The following is a 20,459-nucleotide window of genomic DNA, read 5'->3' as shown; positions in this document are numbered from 1 at the left end:
TAAGCGATACCGATTTATCCTCATTACAATATTTGCTCTTTTAATTCGTTGAGCTACAATTATGATAGGACTGACTATTTTTGAGGTATTGTAGAAAATCCATAAACCAGACTGCCACCTGTTGGACATGTTGGGAATTGCTGCACGAAGTAAACTTACATGCATGGTGGAATTTAGGAGCAGGTGTGGTTTCATTTGGGTTTTTTCCAAATTAGAAGAGGAATGAAGGGAGAGATTACTGTCCTCCATCACTCCAACAGAGGGACATAGAAATGCTGTCCGTCTGTGTGTTCAAAACACTGTACTCTCTATAACTTTTTATAGACTTCACACAGGTTTACCACATTTGCAGCAGGGGTGCATCCCTTTAAGGTCTAGGTCATGTCCACTGATGAGTGACCTTGACCAAATACTGAAGGTCACAAAGCCATCATTGTCGCACTGCACACATTTCTGAAACAGGGGACTCAAGGCCTGCAAGCCAACATCACATTTTTTAAAATTCAGTTCACTGTTCAAAAGTGGACTTTTTGTTATACACAGGAAAAGATGTTTAATTGGAGCCTTTCTGCAAAACACTGTGAATTTGCAGAAGTGCTGCGCTTGCACAGTGAGCGAGCAGCTTCATTCGCACACTGGCAGCTAATAATATTGTAAGAAACAAAATCACTGTATTTGAGGAATTTGAACAGAAAGCTTAGACTAAAGTGGAGCCACTAATCAATTAAAAGGCAGAGGGATTTGGTCGAGTAAAGCAGAGGTGAAACTGGTAGGAGGGAGAATAAAGGGATGTGAGAAAGAGGCCTAGTCCAGAGTCAAAGCCAGTGTTTCTCTTTCCCATGGCTATTTACAACCCAGTCAGGCACTGGGGACTGTCTGGAGTTCATACTCACAGTGCTGGAGGAGGCTACCCACGCAAACCTGAGCGTAAGCAATACCCACTGGTCAATCTCTGAAGAAACACTCTCAGTCATCGGGGGGACTCTCACCCCTGCATTTGGACAGATGGATCCACATACAGGCTGACTCCTATATACCCTGCCAAACTTTTGTTTATGATGTCTGAGATTTTGCCAATAAAATTCAATCAAACCAACCTGGGAACCAGCAAATCCCCCAGCCAGCTCTAGGTATAATTCTGCACTGGATGACCTCTTGACCTATAGTAAGGTCATCTAGAACCTAGAGTGTGTCTTGGTGTCACTTTTAAGTTGTATCAAAATACTGTATTTTTCTATCTTAAGTAATAGAGTTAGATTTGGTGCTTGTATCACCATGTGAAGTATTGTTTCAGTTATTTCCTGCACTAAGTCTGAATGAGCCAAAATATGATTTTTCAGTCTCTGATTCATGACCTCATCGCTATGCAAATCCAGTTAAAAGGCAGGGTGTCCACTTGAATTTTCAATAGGCAGCCAAGTAGGAGTCAATTGAAGAATTACACAGGCGTCAAAATTAAAAGATACTCCAATCACATTATTTGTCTGATCACAGAGATTCCAAAAAGTTATAGTTTGGACTATATGCAACTATATGTTATGGAGTTATGGGGTAAAAAGAGCATGAACAGTGACAAAGGTCAATTTGTTTGTACAGGGGTCAAAAGTTAAAGTTGCTCCAATTTTGGAAACAATTAATGAAAATTGGTTAAGTTAACAGGGTTTTAAGAAGGAGTAGTTTGCATCATGTGTCATACTTAGTTATCAAGTTACGGAGTCACATATGTCACATGTCATAGAACTCAATGGACGTCAACATTGTTTAATCTTTACTTCGCAAACCAAACATTCAACACAGCCAAACCTATTCCATTTATTAATCCTATTACAACCCCTGGCAAAAATTATGGAATCACCGGCCTCGGAAGATGTTCATTCAGTTGTTTAATTTTGTAGAAAAAAGCAGATCACAGACATGACACAAAACTAAAGTCATTTCAAATGGCAACTTTCTGGCTTTAAGAAACACTATAAGAAATCAAGTAAAAATAATTGTGGCAGTCAGTAACGGTTACGTTTTTAGACCAAGCAGAGGAAAAAAATATGGACTCACTCAATTCTGAGGAATAAATTATGGACTCACCCTGTAAATTTCATCTCCAAAACTAACACCTGCATCATATCAGATCTGCTCATTAGTCTGCATCTAAAAAGGAGTGATCACACCTTGGAGAGCTGTTGCACCAAGTGGACTGACATGAATCATGGCTCCAACATGAGAGATGTCAATTGAAACAAAGGAGAGGATTATCAAACTCTTAAAAGAGAGTAAATCATCACGCAATGTTGCAAAAGATGTTGGTTGTTCACAGTCAGCTGTGTCTAAACTCTGGACCAAATACAAACAACATGGGAAGGTTGTTAAAGGCAAACATACTGGTAGACCAAGGAAGACATCAAAGCGTCAAGACAGAAAACTTAAAGCAATATGTCTCAAAAATCGAAAAAATGCACAACAAAACAAATGAGGAATGAATGGGAGGAAACTGGAGTCAACGTCTGTGACCGAACTGTAAGAAACCGCCTAAAGGAAACGGGATTTACATACAGAAAAGCTAAACGAAAGCCATCATTAACACCTAAACAGAAAAAAACAAGGTTACACTGGGCTAAAGAAAAGTCATATGAAAGTCATATTCAGTGATGAATCTCGAATCTGCATTGGGCAAGGTGATGATGCTGGAACTTTTTTTTGGTGCTGTTCCAATGAGATTTATAAAGATGACTGCCTGAAGAGAACATGTAAATTTCCACAGTCATTGATGATATGGGGCTGCATGTCAGGTAAAGGCACTGGGGAGATGGCTGTCATTACATCATCAATAAATGCACAAGTTTACGTTGATATTTTGGACAATTGAAAGGATGTTTGGGGTTGATGGAATCATTTTTCATGATGATAATGCATCTTGCCATAGAGCAAAAACTGTGAAAACATTCCTTGCAAAAAGACACATAGGGTCAATGTCATGGCATAGGGTCAATGTCAACGAGCAGATCTGATTTGATGCAGGTGTGAGTTTTAGGGATGAAAATTTACAGGGTGATTCCATAATTTATTCCTCAGAATTGAGTGAGTCCATATTTTTTTCCCTCTGCTTGGTCTAAAAAAGTAACCGTTACTGACTGCCACGATTTTTTTTTTCTTGATTTCTTATAGTGTTTCTTAAAAGCCAGAAAGTTGCCATTTGAAATGACTTTAGTTTTGTGTCATGTCTGTGATCTGCTTTTTTTCTACAAAATTAAACAACTGAATGAACATCCTCCGAAGCCGGTGATTCCATAATTTTTGCCAGGGGTTGTAGCTCAACCAATAATTTGCACCACTTTTTACCAAAATTGGAGCAACTTTAACTTTTGACCCCTGTACAAACTGAAATTGACCTTTGTCACAATTTTTGCTATTTTTTTTACGCCATAACTCCATAGAATTCAGTCATAGATAGTCCAAACTATATATTTTTGAAACTTTTATGATCAGACAAATAATATGGAAAACCTTTGAATATGATTGAAGCATTTCTATATTTTGACTCCTGTGTAATTCATCAATTGACCCCTACTTGGTGGCCCATTGAAAATTCAAGCGGCCACTCTGCTTTTTCAAAGGAGTAATGTTTAAGGAGTATTTATGCCAAATTTGGTGCTTGCATCACCATTTGAAAGGCTTCTCTGTAAATATTCTGTTATCTCCTGCACTAAACACTTCGTTCTTGCAGGTTGGGATTATTAATTGCTCTCTACAGCACTGGAGCAACTTAGGTGTGGCAATTCCTGGACTCTTCTAGAGTCTGTTCATATAAAACCTCCTGTCGTGAAGCGTCCGACTGTCATTTACCCAATGAAACAACTCGGTACTCCAGTCATCAATAAAATTCTGAACGTGTTATGATCAGTGAGTATTCACAAAGTGAGTCTGCAAAGAAAGCAACAACAAAATAAATACAGCAAAATGCAAATATAAACAGTTGTGTTACATTATGTTTAAAGCACGATGGCGAATATGAGGTCATCAGAATAAATATTTCACATCTGTGGAACTACAATCAATCCTGACCAGCTCTGGTTACAATCCAAAAACCTTCTTTAGTTTCATCATGAAGAAGGATCGGTGGATTGAAATATATCACTGACATTTAAACAACGCCGGCGCATTAATGGCTGCTTTAAATGAAGCGTGCAAACACTTCAGAATGACAAATGCATGCGCGCCCAACGCGGAAACGGACTATCAAAGAGCGACGAGGTCAAGCGTCTGAAACAGAAGCTTTTAAAGAGTTTACGAGTCTGGTCTAAAAGCAGTCGGCCCAGGGGACAACTGGAGTGAAAGACTGAAAAAAAGGAGAGAGAGAAAGAGGGAGAGATGCAGATGCAAGAAGCTGATGAATGGAGAAGATTAACTATGAAAACTGGCCTGACATTATAGAATGGTCTCTATTTACAGCTCAACCTGCAGAAGCATTTTTCTCGTGATGCATCACAAAACCAGAAGTGTTCAATATGAGACACGTTAGATTCAAACCCAAAGATGCCAGGGTGGATTTTGCACATCACCCCAATTAGAACCTGGATTGGGTTTTGTTTCTGGGAAGCTACTTCCAAAGAAATCCTGAGCTCACAGACTGTGGACCTTCGTCCTCCTGCAAAGATATCGGCGGCAGTACGTGGCCCTGACCTGTCGTCAAAAACTGTTTACTCTCAAAGCCCAAAAAGTCTCAAAGCGAATCTACTGAGGTCTAAATAGAACCTTGAATGCACAAGGGCAACGTGACAATGCAGATTAGATCACACGAATGCCTTGTCACAGTGACTCACGCGGAGGCAGGACACATATTGATAAAATGTCAGTCTCTGCCGTCTGGCACATTTCAACGTCCCGTCTTGGACTGCATATTACGGAAGCCCGTTCAAGAAAAAAGATCTCGTTGAAGGACATGGCTGACGATGGCATACCACTAGGATGGGGAAAGCACATCAGCTATGTGATGTTGCTCCTTAAGCGTGATCCAGCATAGAGGTGCACCACACTGAGGGACGCCAGCAACTAGAAAAAGGCCAAAGGGAGCACCACGTGTCACCGACCTGCAGCCGATGTGTGGCTACTTCAGGAGGTGACCATGGACCGGTGGTCTACCTGGGTGGTGAAGCGAGGCACCAGCACAGCTGTCAGACCTCGTATAACATTTCCTCACCTTTAGGGGATGATGCAAGTTCGCTTTCATAGTCGCTTCTGTTCCCTTCACCAGTTCCAAATTCCCGCTTTCCATTTCCAGCACTTTATTCACCACAGGTAGCTCAAGCTACACTTTGTGACGGGAAATAGTCATGCACTTTGACATGCAAATTAAAAACAATAGTTAAAAAAAAAAAAAAAGCTCTGGCTGTGAATGGAGGAACAAACAGGTCGGTGACTATACTTCCATGCAGGAAAAGAAGAGCGGAAGAAGGCCCCGGTAGTAAATCCACACCCTGCCTGTTATCTGCAATGATAACTGATTTCCCCCTCTATCTCCCTCCCCTCCACCCCCGCCCAATCCTCCTCTGTGCACACAGGCAGCCACAAAAAAAAAAAAAAACGCACAGCAAATCCACCATTCAATACATCATTTCCCAAATTCGATTAGTCGCATGTAGCACTCGTCTACCGCTGAGCCCAACCAATGGGGTGATGACACCGCGTCACCGAATACCCCTACACAGACACACCGACAAAGCCATCACACACTTACACACGTGCACGCAGTCAGACCCAAGTCTACCTGATTAGCTGGAAGCGTGTAATCAGTGAATGGCCTGATTAGCGGGTTAAACTGCGCGTAGACAAAGAGATTCATTTACTCGCCCGCATTCACAAAACAGAAGGGGCGTGCGAGCGGAGACGTAGGGGAGCAGCTATAAAAAAAAAAAAATCTTTTTTGGCTGAGCGGAGATGCCAAAGAGCAGACAGGCTGCCCGATAAACACAAAGAGGCAAAGAGGAATGTAAGGACCGGCAACGACGGGGTACAAGCAACCGGGCAAGAAGAAAGACATCGTTGGATGTGAGGGAAGCCCATTGTAGCCACACGCACACACAGGCACACAAAGAGACCGTGCCAAGGCTGCAGCCAGCAGGGGGTCTCCACCAAAATCAGAAACAGGAGCGCCGAGTCAGCAGAACTCCACCAATACACTGAATGTGAAGGCGGATGAATTTCATCCACTTTGGAATAATGCTGTAACATAACAAATGTCGAAAAAGTAAAGCGCTGTGAATACATTGTAAACAATGAATGCCTGTTTAGCATAAATACCGCCCTAATAATACCATATAAGACTACATCATCCGTCCCCTATGTGAGAGATGTTCATTCAGGAAAGTGACATGTTCAGGGACTTAAGTCCTGCGATCAAAGATCCACAGGAGAAATTCAAATTTTTATTAGCATTAAAAAAAGTAGAATTAAACGACCTGCTAAAAGCCAGGAAATGTAGGTTTTTTCCCTAACTTAGTTTATCGAAGGAAAAACCATATTTAGAAGGTGGCTCGATGCATGCAGTGAGCTTTTTCAACATGTACAGAGTTTACAATAAGCCCTTTTAGTAATAATAGCATTTGTCAAATATTACAACATACCATTTACACTGCTTTTAAGACCCATTGTTCTAAATTGTAAATAAAAAATTTGTTGTATACATATATTATTATTATTTGAAGGGGCTTAGACATAATCACACAGAACTTTGAGAATACTTCTATATTTAAGGGTACATAGTGAAAAATGGGTATTAACAGTGCAATTGTGACTCGATTCTTTAGCTTATTTCAGTAATACTAGTTTTGTGCACCTCAGGTGCACATAGTGAATTATCAAGTAATTATCTAAGCGCTATAATGATTTATTAAGAAGATACAGTTGGAAATAAGTTTGTTTTGTGGGTAAATTTGTGTGTCAAAAAAAAAAGTAACTGTATATTTCAACTTGCACTGTTGTTAAATTATAAAATGTAGGACTATATTTTATGTAAATAATAATAATAATCTGCCAATACTGTCTCATCTATTTATTTAATGCTGGTGGGAGATATTTTTTGAACTAATATGCTTTTTATCACCTTTAGAAACTTGTAAATTTTGTTTAAAACTGTCCCCTTCAATACAAGGCTCCAAAAAAAAACCCAAAACAAAACAAAAAAAAATTTAAAAAAGATAAAATTCACACCAAATTTAATCCTTTTCACAGTTCCTGTAAAAAAAATGTGTGACCTGTATTTAAAGGCATTAAATTTACAGTAGCTACAATGTAACAGTGTTGTGCTTGTTGTAAAACACAACTTCTCTTTGTTAGAAAGTTTGTCCCCCTCCAAGACAACAAAGCAGGGGGACGGATTCGGGAGGGATTTTTGGAGAGATGAACACACGTGTCCGACAACATGCACACTTCTGCTTATTTATAACTTATTTTATAAATAAGCTCATATTTTAAAAGTTTTAATTTTAATCCAAAATATTGGGCAGTAACCCAGCAACACTTCAACCCGGACACTTCAGCGTCTATACAGGAGGGACCGGGGATCGAACCACCAACCCTGTGACGGGTGGACAGACATAAATAATGACAATAACCAAAAATAATGCAAAAACACCTCTAATATTTTTTAACAGGAAACACGTTTTTCACTCACTAAATGACAAAACTGATGTGCAATCTCGGTTGCCGTGGGCAACAGTGAAAAAGTATTTTAAAAATATCACCGTTGAATGGAAGAAGCTGGAAACAAAGAAATAGCAGAAGAAAGGTTGGTTAGAGGTTAAATTTCTAATTTGCAGACGTCCCCCTGAGGACCATCAGGTGTGCGCACGTGCACGGCCTGCAGCCTGAAACCATATGTGCACGCAAACTCCGCCCTCAAACCTTCAATCATTCCTTCTAATGCGCATACAGATAGAAATCCTTCCAAACCCAAATCTGTATCTCTTTCCTTCCCATCATTTTTTTTTTTTTTTTACAAACGACAATGCAAAGAATGAGGAAAACGGATACACAAAAAAATTATCTTACTGCAATTCCCAGTTTCCCTTCATCCCTCAGAATCCATCCAAAGATCCAAAATAATTAACCACAGCCAGCTGTGATTTCTCATGGATCCGTCTCAAATAAATCTCACACAAATTATTTTGCATAAAGCATTCTGCAGGACACTAGAGATACAGTCCCAAACCATGCTGCTTTCTGAGCTGGAAGGGAATAAGTGAATCCTGAATTTCCGAGAGGGAGAAAATGAGAACTTGATAGTTGATATATTCTCAATTTTTCATTCAGCGGTTGAGGGGCAGATGAATATTTGATGTCTTAAAAAAAAGGACCAGTTTGTCGCATATATCTTATTTTAGCCGGCAGGAAGCCGGAACGTGAGGGAAGAGGTGACGATCACACAGATTTATAGGGAGCATCCAGTCACTGAGCTTCATTAACGGGAAGAATGTGGACTGTGATAGAATCCTGCAGAGAGGACCGAGGCCTCGTCTGCATTCAGGGGAGCTGAAGTCGGAGATACTGAGCTTTAAAGTTTTCCCCCATCTAGAAACTAATATAACTTTTCACATTTGATGGTCAGCTTCATGAATTAAGTTTTCATAATTCCACCTCCGCTCACATGGATGAGAGCAGACAGCCGTGTTTGAAGAACCTGGTATAAAATAAAAACCGGGTTAAAACTCTGCAGCTGTGCATTTTATAATGAGCTTCTCTTCGAAATGTTGGAAACTTAAAAACAAATTACTGCTGAAAATATTAATCACCAGAAAAAAGTTTGGAATTCTGGTCATATTAAAGGCATTATCTAGAAATCTTTCTGTAATTGACAAACGCGTGTGCGTCTGTTTACACTGCAGACTCTGCTTGAGAAATCACTAAAAAATTATGAGGCAATTTTATGCAAATTTGGTGATTTAGCCTAGAATAGAGACCACCATTTTTGGGTTGATGCATAAAAAGGGGCGGAGCCAGCAAAACAGAAAAGTTATTATTTTTTCCACCATAGTGAAAATTAGGATGGCACTCGGTAGATAGAGCGCTTTTCATCCTGACGACTGATTTTTAATGCCGATAACTGAACTTTCATACTGATCACTGAAATATGATCATGAAATCTGATCAAGATCAATAAACTTTGATCTTGACTGCTAAATTCTGATCCTGTTCGCTGAACTTTAATCCCGAATGCTGATTTTTGATCCTGATTGCTGAACTTCGATCCAGGCTGCACACATTTTATCATCTCCTGGCTGCTGAACTTTGATCCTGATAAATGATCTTTGATTCTGATTACTGAACTTTGATCATAATAGTTCCCATTTCATCACAACTGATGACTTTAGTACCCTGGCTACTGATCTCTGTCCCTGACTGATGAACCTAGAGCCAGACTGCACACATTTTATCCTCAATGCCAACTTCCTGGCTGCTGAACTTTGATCCTAGTAGTTCCCAGTTGATCACAATTGAAGACTTTGGGACTCTGGCTTTGGTATCTTTGATCCTGATTGCTGAATTTATATCTTGATAGTTCACTTTCATGCCAAATGCAGACTCTGGTAACTTCCCTACTGACCTTTGATCCTGATACCTTATCTTCATGTCTGATTTACAATCTTTGATTCACATGGCTCACATTTTATCCTGACTGGAGGGTTTGATATACTGACTTCTGATCTTTGATCCTGATAGTTGATCTTTGATCTTGGTAGCTCACATTTCATCCTGATTGCCAACTTTGATACACTAACTTGTGATCTTTCATCCTGAGACTTGATCTGTGACCCCAGCAGCTGACATTTGATCCTGATTTCTGACTTTGTTATCCTCTTTACTAATCTTTGATTCTGAGCATTGACTTTTGATCCCGACTACCAGCAATCAGGATCAAAGTCCAGCATTAAAGATCAGGGTCAGTCCAAAATGGTTTCAGACAGACCCACACCAAAATGTAAGAGGTCCTTCCCTGGCACATACCCCAATCCTCCACCATGTTTCATTATAACTGGTTTGTTATCATGCTCAAAAACAAACAAACAATCAGACACAGGTGACCCCATGACCTCCGTGGTGAAAGTAATGATGATGGATGTGCATAAAAATGTGTTTTCTTTGGTGCCTTGGTAATGAAAATGGCCAAAGTTGAATATAATAAACAAAATGCACCCCTGAAAAAAAAAAAAAAAGAATCAGACTTCAAAAGCCCAACAAGTTGACAGGCCGCTTCAGTCCGGTGCCTCTCGGCGTAGCCTAGAACCGCATAGTGATATTAGCATTTGTAGCCTTCTTCACTTCACATCTTATCCACTTCAAGGGCAGCGCTTCATTAACCGCAGCAATCTCTTAGTGTGCAGCGAGCCGGCCGGAACGCGTCGTGTCGTGTGAGGTCACAGATGTGGAGATCTGTATGGTAGGCTGGTCGCCTCAGCGTCGCCGCTGCTCAGCATCAACGCCAACGACGCCACAACAACAACAACAACAACAGGCGTACTACAGAATCTATTCACGCTGAAGTGTTCAAAGTCACCAAAGAATTTAATAAGAGACACACGGAAGCAAACAATTCAGCACACTGAAGGTACGAGCAATCGATGCTTAATAGTTAATTAAGTAACTATAATAACATTAAATAAATTAAACATAATCCGATTACAAATACAGGACAATAGTTTAAAACCAGTGTACTCGTATTTTAATCTCTTGCTGCTTCTTCGGATTTTACTGTTTTAGTATAAATAGTAGTCGTGTTTGGAAAACTACATGGCGCCCTCTTGTGGTGTCTGACAGATTTGCCGTTGAGTGAAATTATGCTACAAACAAAAGTATCTCAAGACCTTTTCCTACTATGAAAGATTACAGGGAATTATGGGAAACATGCCAATGGGATCCCCAGGGAAGAGTTAAAGGACTTGTCAGAGGAAAGGGAAGTGTGGGATGAGCTGCTTGAGCTGCTGCCACCATGAATGAATGAATGAATGAATATTAGAATCAGTATCCAAGGCTGTGGAAAATCCTACACGTGTACGCTGGAAAACACAGCGAGTGAATAAAGAAAAACTCCATCCCCTCCCGTTTAAAACACGATAATTCAAAAAGAGTAAATGCGCTCATCTTATAACTTGTCACATTCAAAGGGCACATAATGAGGACACACCCACTTAAATTTAGCTAAATTTGATGCACCAGATAAAACCAAATAAACACTTTTTTGTGTGTTTTTTTTGCTTATGCGATATACCATAGTCCTGTCTTCCACCTGCTAAACACTGTCACCTGCTGGAAATGACTAGAGTTGTTGCAGAAAATAGTTTTATCACATCCGTGATGGAAATTAGTTACATTGAAGTTACATGTTTCAGTCCGATTGGTTATTTCACTCCTGCAAACAGGAGCTCTACTTCTGTGGTTTTCTGTATATTAAATACCAACACCGCCACTCGGTGGACAGGTAAAGGCCTAAGCAAACACAAAAAGTAGTTATGTGGTTGTAATACTGCAAATTCACAGAGATTCTGGGCAAAACTGCAGCCGAACCCAAGAACTCCTCATCTAACCTGCGATTGGTGATCAACACCGACATTCCCCAAATTATCGCTGCCACGTTTTCACCAAATCTGACAGAATTTATTTTAAATTGGCGACTACTTCACTTTCTTGGACACCACCGCGATCGTATTTCCTCCTGAAACAGAAAACGCCGGCAGACCAACACCTATAAATCTCAGGTTGTGGTTTCGGGGAAAAAGCCGTGAATTTTATGAAATCATTGTTTGCTACAATCGTCAGTGATGTCGCCGCCAAGAGGCATGATGGGTAGGAGATGCTCCCTCGTGGAGATAACAGATGTAGCGTGCCATAAAACGTGAGCGCGCGGGTTTTTGATAAGATGGAGGGCAGGAGGAGAAAAATGATAAACAGTGACAGAGGGAGGTGGAGGATCATCCGTCCCCAGAGACCAACAGAGGGAGCAGAAAGATGGAGTGGAAACCAGAGAGATATTGACAGGGAATCCGGAACGCCAGATGGAGAGAGATCGGAGGCAAACGCCAAAAAAACAAAGATTTAGACTGAGAACAAGACAAAAAAGGACAGAGTGCAGAGAGAGAGAGAGAACGCACACTAATCGGTGTGTCTTGGCGAGCGAGGAGGTCTCGCGTTCTTGGCAGGACGCAGCAGAACAGCTTTTGGCTCAGGCCCTAACGGAGACCTCCGAGTTTAATCTCACACATATCTTCCTCATCCACACCCAATCGCTGTGGCTCCAGATGAGATCGGTGCACAGACGCCGCTCTCAAACCCGACATCAGCCGGAAAACGAGAAGCGCACTCAGAAAAAACGCACACCTCCACCAAAGCTTGCAGGTCGAGTTCACTTCTTCACTAATACTAGTCGTATTAAAAGCCTCAGAGTGCTCGACTTGAGGAATCCCGTTCTCAAATAAATATATAAATTGCAGAGTAAAATAGACACAAATGGTGTTAAATTAACATTATTATAGAGTAAAATAAGGCTGGGATGATACACTTATCTCCCGATATGTTATTCTACGAGTATTACGAGTCGCTATTATGTGATTTTTTTATGACACTAGATCATTGAGGAAAAGCTGAATAACAGACAACTAGAGACTATATCATAGATCAGGGGTGGCCAAATTCGGTCCTCGAGAGCCACCTTCCTGACACTCTTAGTTGTCTCCCTGCTCATTAAAGGCTCATGAAAGCCTCATTAAAAGTCTGCTAACGAGTCTTTCATTGGATTCAGGTATGTTGGAGCAGGGAGACAACTAAGACTGTCAGGAAGGTGGCTCTCAAGGACCGAACTTGGCCACCCCGTCATAGGTAATATTTATAAGTAGAGCCCGACCGATATATCAGCTGGCTGATATTATCGGCCGATATAAGCCCTTTTCAAAGTACTCACTATTGGCTGAAATTTTGCAGATAGAACGCCGATAATTTCTCATAAACAGAACAGTTACTGAAATAATGTTTGTGTCGGCAATGTAAAATGCCTTGCACTGTTTGTCCAGTAGATGGAGCTCTGACTCCATTCAACTGAGAGCTGCTTACACCCCTGCTTAAATGTGTTCATCAGCGGCCCCTGTAGTTCGCCGTCACACTGCAACACTGCACTGATCGGCTGACAAAAACATACAAGTAAGTTTATAAGGATGTTGTTTGTAATAACTTTGCGATTACATTCACCCCACATTTCTCCCGTTCAGTTCAACTCAGTTTGATTTAACTCAGTTTATGTAGTAATGTGTATGTGCTTCATTGCATTGGTCACGCTTTTTATTAAGCCCACACTGTGTAGACCTTATTTCTAGCATGAAAAACTTTCATTTACTGCTAAGAGGTTGAAACGTTCAGCTGATCGGCTGATTTATCGGCTATCGGCAAATCAGCCGATTTATCGATTATCTGCATTTTGTTCATCCAAATATCATTATCGGCATCGGCCTCAAAAAATTCATATCGGTCGGGCTCTATTTATAAGAACGCATGTCACATTTAATTATTTTTTTTTTCCCCTGATAGGAACATCATACTACATATTAAGTGATTACAAATCGCTTTTTGGAGCACCAGGCAGCAGAACTCTTCTTGATATCTCAGATTAACTTTTTCCGGGTTTATGGTGAAAACTGGACACAGAATTGAACGTCCGCTACTGAAGAGAGAAACATTACAGTAAATACCAGTAAATATTTTATTATTTGGAAAAAAAAAAGTTGCCAAATAAGTTATATGGCACTTAAGTTGCACTTGCCCAGTTTCTTCTATTCAGTTTTGTGATTTCATGAATAATCCAGAATGCCTTTCAGCAATATATTCAGAAAAAAAGGCCTAAATTTGTTGCAGTCAGCAGAGTTGGCAGTGCAAGACCCCCCCCCCACACACGCACAGTTTTTCTTCTTATTCTGCAAACAATGGCTACATTTTCAATCACCACTTTTTAAGCCAGTTTTAAGAAGTAAACAAAACAAAACAAAAAAAACCGAGTGCAAACACCACAAACTCAGATCTGAAATGTTGCAAACAAATTTAACAGACAAAGAAGAAAATAATAAAAATGCACCATGGTGCAAATCACAATAGAGAAAGTCGTTATAATGAAAAAATAAAATGTGTCTGAGGCAGGAAGAATGAATGAAAGAAATACCTCGATGCATCAGAGTTACTGGTATTCAAATACGGCAACGGATGGGAACAAGCACAGATTTGCATTTTATTTTTCTGCCTTTTTCGGAAGAATATTTGGAAAGAAAACATAAAATAGTCAAAGGTGAGTCCTTTTGCCTCAAAGTGCACTCTCTTGGAGATGCCCTGGATCCTGTGCAACTCCAATATGCATATGTGGCTAGTTGTTGTGGTGACATTTACAACCCCTGGCAAAAATTATGGAATCACCGGCCTCAGAGGATGTTCATTCAGTTGTTTAATTTTGTAGAAAAAAAGCAGATCACAGACTCGACACAAAACTAAAGTCATTTCAAATGGCAACTTTCTGGCTTTAAGAAACACTATAAGAAATCAAGAAAAAAAGATTGTGGCAGTCAGTAACGGTTACTTTTTTAGACCAAGCAGAGGAAAAAAATATGGAATCACTCAATTCTGAGGAAAAAATTATGGAATCACCCTGTAAATTTTCATCCCCCAAATTAACACCTGCATCAAATCAGATCTGCTCATTGACATTGACCCTATGCCATACATTGACCCTATGTGTCTTTTTGCAAGGAATGTTTTTGCAGTTTTTGCTCTATGGCAAGATGCATTATCATCTTGAAAAATGATTTCATCATCCCCAAACATCCTTTCAATTGTCCAAAATATCAACATAAACTTGTGCATTTATTGATGATGTAATGACAGCCATCTCCCCAGTGCCTTTACCTGACATGCAGCCCCATATCATCAATGACTGTGGAAATTTACATGTTCTCTTCAGGCAGTCATCTTTATAAATCTCATTGGAACAGCACCAAACAAAAGTTCCAGCATCATCACCTTGCCCAATGCAGATTCGAGATTCATCACTGAATATGACTTTCATCCAGTCATCCACAGTCAATCAATCAACTCAATCAACTTTTTTCTTATATAGCGCCAGATCACAACAAACAGTTGCCCCAAGGCGCTCCATATTGCAAGGCAAGGCCATACAATAACCATGAAAAACCCCAACGGTCAAAACGACCCCCTATGAGCAAGCACTTGGCCACAGTGGGAAGGAAAAACTCCCTTTTAACAGGAAGAAACCTCCAGCAGAACCAGGCTCAGGGAGGGGCAGTCTTCTGCTGAGACTGGTTGGGGCTGAGGGAAAGAACCAGGAAAAAGACATGCCAAGAAGGGGGGCAGAGATCGATCACTAATGATTAAATGCAGAGTGATGCATACGGAGCAAAAAAAGAAAGAAACAGTGCATCATGGGAACCCCCCCACAGTCTACGTCTAAAGCAACATAACCAAGGGATGGTCCAGGGTCACCCGATCCAGCCCTAACTATAAGCCTTAGCAAAAAGGAAAGTTTTAAGCCTAATCTTAAAAGTAGAGAGGGTATCTGTCTCCCTGATCTGAATTGGGAGCTGGTTCCACAGGAGAGGAGCCTGAAAGCTAAAGGCTCTGCCTCCCATTCTACTCTTACAAACCCTAGGAACTACAAGTAAGCCCGCAGTCTGAGAGCGAAGCGCTCTAATGGGGTAATATGGTACTACGAGGTCCCTAAGATAGGATGGGACCTGATTATTCAAAACCTTATAAGTAAGAAGAAGAATTTTAAATTCTATTCTAGAATTAACAGGAAGCCAATGAAGAGAGGCCAACACGGGTGAGATATGCTCTCTCCTGCTAGTCCCCGTCAGTACTCTAGCTGCAGCATTCTGAACCAACTGAAGGCTTTTTAGGGAACTTTTAGGACAACCTGATAATAATGAATTACAATAGTCCAGCCTAGAGGAAATAAATGCATGAATTAGTTTTTCAGCATCACTCTGAGACAAGACCTTTCTGATTTTAGAGATATTGCGTAAATGCAAAAAGGCAGTCCTACATATTTGTTTAATATGCGCTTTGAATGACATATCCTGATCAAAAATAACTCCAAGATTTCTCACAGTATTACTAGAGATCAGGGAAATGCCATCCAGAGTAACGATCTGGTTAGACACCATGCTTCTAAGATTTGTGGGGCCAAGTACAATAGCTTCAGTTTTATCTGAGTTTAAAAGCAGGAAATTAGAGGTCATCCATGTCTTTATGTCTGTAAGACAATCCTGCAGTTTAGCTAATTGGTGTGTATCCTCTGGCTTCATGGATAGATAAAGCTGGGTATCATCTGTGTAACAATGAAAATTTAAGCAATACCGTCTAATAATACTGCCCAAGGGAAGCATGTATAAAGTGAATAAAATTGGTCCTAGCACAGAACCTTGTGGAACTCCATAATTAACTTTAGTCTGTGAAGAAGATTCCCCATTTACATGAACAAACTGTAATCTATTAGACAAATATGATTCAAACCACCGCAGCGCAGTGCCTTTAATACCTATGACATGCTCTAATCTCTGTAATAAAATTTTATGGTCAACAGTATCAAAAGCAGCACTGAGGTCCAACAGAACAAGCACAGAGATAAGTCCACTGTCCGAAGCCATAAGAAGATCATTTGTAACCTTCACTAATGCTGTTTCTGTACTATGATGAATTCTAAAACCTGACTGAAACTCTTCAAATAGACCATTCCTCTGCAGGTGATCAGTTAGCTGTTTTACAACTACCCTCTCAAGAATCTTTGAGAGAAAAGGAAGGTTGGAGATTGGCCTATAATTAGCTAAGATAGCTGGGTCAAGTGATGGCTTTTTAAGTAATGGTTTAATTACTGCCACCTTAAAGGCCTGTGGTACATAACCAACTAACAAAGATAGATTGATCATATTTAAGATTGAAGCATTAAATAATGGTAGGACTTCCTTGAGCAGCCTGGCAGGAATGGGGTCTAATAAGCATGTTGATGGTTTGGATGAAGTAACTAATGAAAATAACTCAGACAGAACAATCGGAGAGAAAGAGTCTAACCAAATACCGGCATCACTGAAAGCAGCCAAAGATAACGATACATCTTTGGGATGGTTATGAGTAATTTTTTCTCTAATAGTCAAAATTTTGTTAGCAAAGAAAGTCATGAAGTCATCACTAGTTAAAGTTAATGGAATACTCAGCTCAATAGAGCTCTGACTCTTTGTCAGCCTGGCTACAGTGCTGAAAAGAAACCTAGGGTTGTTCTTATTTTCTTCAATTAGTGATGAGTAGAAAGATGTCCTAGCTTCACGGAGGGCTTTCTTATAGAGCAACAAACTCTTTTTCCAGGCTAAGTGAAGATCTTCTAAATTAGTGAGACGCCATTTCCTCTCCAACTTACGGGTTATCTGCTTTAAGCTACGAGTTTGTGAGTTATACCACGGAGTCAGACACTTCTGATTTAAAGCTCTCTTTTTCAGAGGAGCTACAGCATCCAAAGTTGTCTTCAATGAGGATGTAAAACTATTGACGAGATACTCTAGCTCCCTTACAGAGTTTAGGTAGCTACTCTGCTCTGTGTTGGTATATGACATTAGAGAACATAAAGAAGGAATCATATCCTTAAACCTAGTTACAGCGCTTTCTGAAAGACTTCTAGTGTAATGAAACTTATTCCCCACTGCAGGGTAGTCCATCAGGGTAAATGTAAATGTTATTAAAAAATGATCAGTCTAATAATAGATTAAATGCAGTGTTGAGGCTGTCATTCTCAGCATCTGTGTGGATGTTAAAATCGCCCACTACAATTATCTTATCTGAGCTAAGCACTAAGTCAGACAAAAGGTCTGAAAATTCACAGAGAAACTCACAGTAACGACCAGGTGGACGATAGATAATAACAAATAAAACTGGTTTTTGGGACTTCCAATTTGGATGGACAAGACTAAGAGACAAGCTTTCAAATGAATTAAAGCTCTGTCTAGGTTTTTGATTAATTAATAAGCTGGAATGGAAGATTGCTGCTAATCCTCCGCCCCGGCCCGTGCTACGAGCATTCTGACAGTTAGTGTGACTCGGGGGTGTTGACTCATTTAAACTAACATATTCATCCTGCTGTAACCAAGTTTCTGTTAGGCAGAATAAATCAATACGTTGATCAATTATTATATCATTTACCAACAGGGACTTAGAAGAAAGAGACCTAATGTTAAATAGACCACATTTAACTGTTTTAGTCTGTGGTGCAATTGAAGGTGCTATATTATTTTTTCTTTTTGAATTTTTATGTTTAAATAGATTTTTGCTAGTTATTGGTGGTCTGGGAGCAGGCACCGTCTCTACGGGGATGGGGTAATAAGGGGATGGCAGGGGGAGAGAAGCTGCAGAGAGGTGTATAAGACCACAGCTCTGCCTCCTGGTCCCAACGCTAGACAGTCACAGTTTGGAGGATCCAAAAAAATTGGCCAGATTTCTAGAAAATGAGAGCTGCTCCCTCTAAAGTGGGATGGATGCCGTCTCTCCTAACAAGACCAGGTTTTCCCCAGAAGCTTTGCAATTATCAATGAAGCCCACCTCATTTTTTGGACACCACTCAGACAGCCAGCAATTCAAGGAGAACATGCGGCTAAACATGTTCACTCCCGGTCTGATTGGGGAGGGGCCCAGAGAAAACAACAGAGTCCGACATTGTTTTTGCAAAGTTACACACCGATTTAATGTTAATTTTAGTGACCTCCGATTGGCGTAACCGAGTGTCATTACTGCCGACGTGAATTACAATCTTACCAAATGTACGCTTAGCCTTAGCCAGCAATTTCAAATGTCCTTCGATGTCGCCTGCTCTGGCCCCCGGAAGACAATTGACAATGGTTGCTGGTGTTGCTAACTTCACATTTCTCAAAACAGAGTCGCCAATAACCAGAGTTTGATCCTCGGCGGGTGTGTCGTCGAGTGGGGAAAAACGGTTAGAGATGTGAACGGGTTGACGGTGTACACGGGGCTTCTGTTTAGGGCTACGCGTCCTCCTCACAGTCACCCAGTCAGCCTTGCTTTCCCCGACTGCACGGGATCTGCCAAGGGGGGAACTAACGGCGGCTAAGCTACCTTGGTCCGCACCGACTACAGGGGCCTGGCTAGCTGTAGAATTTTCCACGGTGCGGAGCTGAGCCTCCACTTCGCCCAGCCTGGCCTCCAAAGCTACGAATAAGCTGCACTTATTACAAGTACCGTTACTGCTAAAGGAGGCCGAGGAATAACTAAACATTTCACACCCAGAGCAGAAAAGTGCGGGAGAGACAGGAGAACAAAAACACACAAAGTGAATAATGTGCAAATAATCCAGAGGTGATTCAGCAGAAGGAGTGCCCCAATCAAGGCACCAAACAGGCCATGAAGCAGCACAGGCAACGCACGACAACGGTGCTAAAATAAAATAAAAAAAAAAAAAACGAAAGCGTTAGCAAGCTAGTTAGCCTGCCAACGCTAATGAAAGTTAGCTGATAAAAGTGCTCCGTCGCGATGTTTCGACCGTTAGAGGTCTTCCTTAGGCGTTGGAGCACAGTAAAAAGTAAAAAAAAATTAAAAAGTAAAAAAAGTAAAAAAGTCTTGAAAAAGACTGTTAGTTCAAGTCCCAAAGCAGCAGGTAGCAGTCTCTGTGTAAACAGTCCCAACAGAGAGCCCTCCAAAGTTGATCACCTCCCCTCAAGTGACTGCTCAACAGTCCACAACTGCTTTTCCTTAGCCCATTGTAACCTTGTTTTTTCCTGTTTAGGTGTTAATGATGCCTTTCGTTTAGCTTTTCTGTATGTAAATCCCATTTCCTTTAGGCGGTTTCTTACAGTTCGGTCACAGAGACGTTGACTCCAGTTCCTCCCATTCATTCCTCATTTGTTTTGTTGTACATTTTTCGATTTTTGAGACATATGCTTTCAGTTTTTTGTCTTGAACGCTTTGATGTCTTCCTTGGTCTACAGTATGTTTGCCTTTAACAACCTTCCCATGTGTTTGTATTTGTCCAGAGTTTAGGACACAGCTGACTGTGAACAACCAACATCTTTTGCAACATTGCGTGATGATTACTCTCTTTTAAGAGTTTGATAATCCTCTCCTTTATTTCAATTGACATCTCTCGTGTTGGAGCCATGATTCCATGTCAGTCCACTTGGTGCAACAGCTCTCCAAGGTGTGTTCACTCCCTTTTTAGATGCAGACTAACGAGCAGATCTGATATGATGCAGGTGTTAGTTTTGGGGATGAAAATTTACAGGGTGATTCCATAATTTTTTCCTCAGAATTGAGTGATTCCATATTTTTTTCCTCTGCTTGGTCTAAAAAAGTAACCGTTACTGACTGCCACAATCTTTTTTTCTTGATTTCTTATAGTGTTTCTTAAAGCCAGAAAATTGCCATTTGAAATG

The 20,459-nt window shown here is 40.6% G+C and overlaps 1 protein-coding gene and 1 long non-coding RNA gene across 2 annotated transcripts in view; one reads left to right on the top strand and one right to left on the bottom strand.

The window, feature by feature from the left end:
* The window catches only part of anks1b (ankyrin repeat and sterile alpha motif domain containing 1B), a 275,419-nt gene that overhangs the window by 248,554 nt on the left and 6,406 nt on the right, over window positions 1–20,459 (bottom strand). The window lies entirely within an intron of this gene.
* On the top strand, window positions 351–18,538 carry LOC117504051. The gene is made up of 3 exons (XR_004558713.1): window positions 351–435; window positions 1,187–1,191; window positions 18,529–18,538. It is a non-coding gene; the product is annotated as an uncharacterized LOC117504051 (long non-coding RNA).

The sequence above is a fragment of the Thalassophryne amazonica genome, chromosome 22 (genome assembly GCF_902500255.1).
Source record: "Thalassophryne amazonica chromosome 22, fThaAma1.1, whole genome shotgun sequence".
NCBI classification, from domain to species: domain Eukaryota; kingdom Metazoa; phylum Chordata; class Actinopteri; order Batrachoidiformes; family Batrachoididae; genus Thalassophryne; species Thalassophryne amazonica.
Note: the sequence above shows the minus strand (reverse complement) of the source record. Positions and strands in the feature narration are given on the sequence as shown.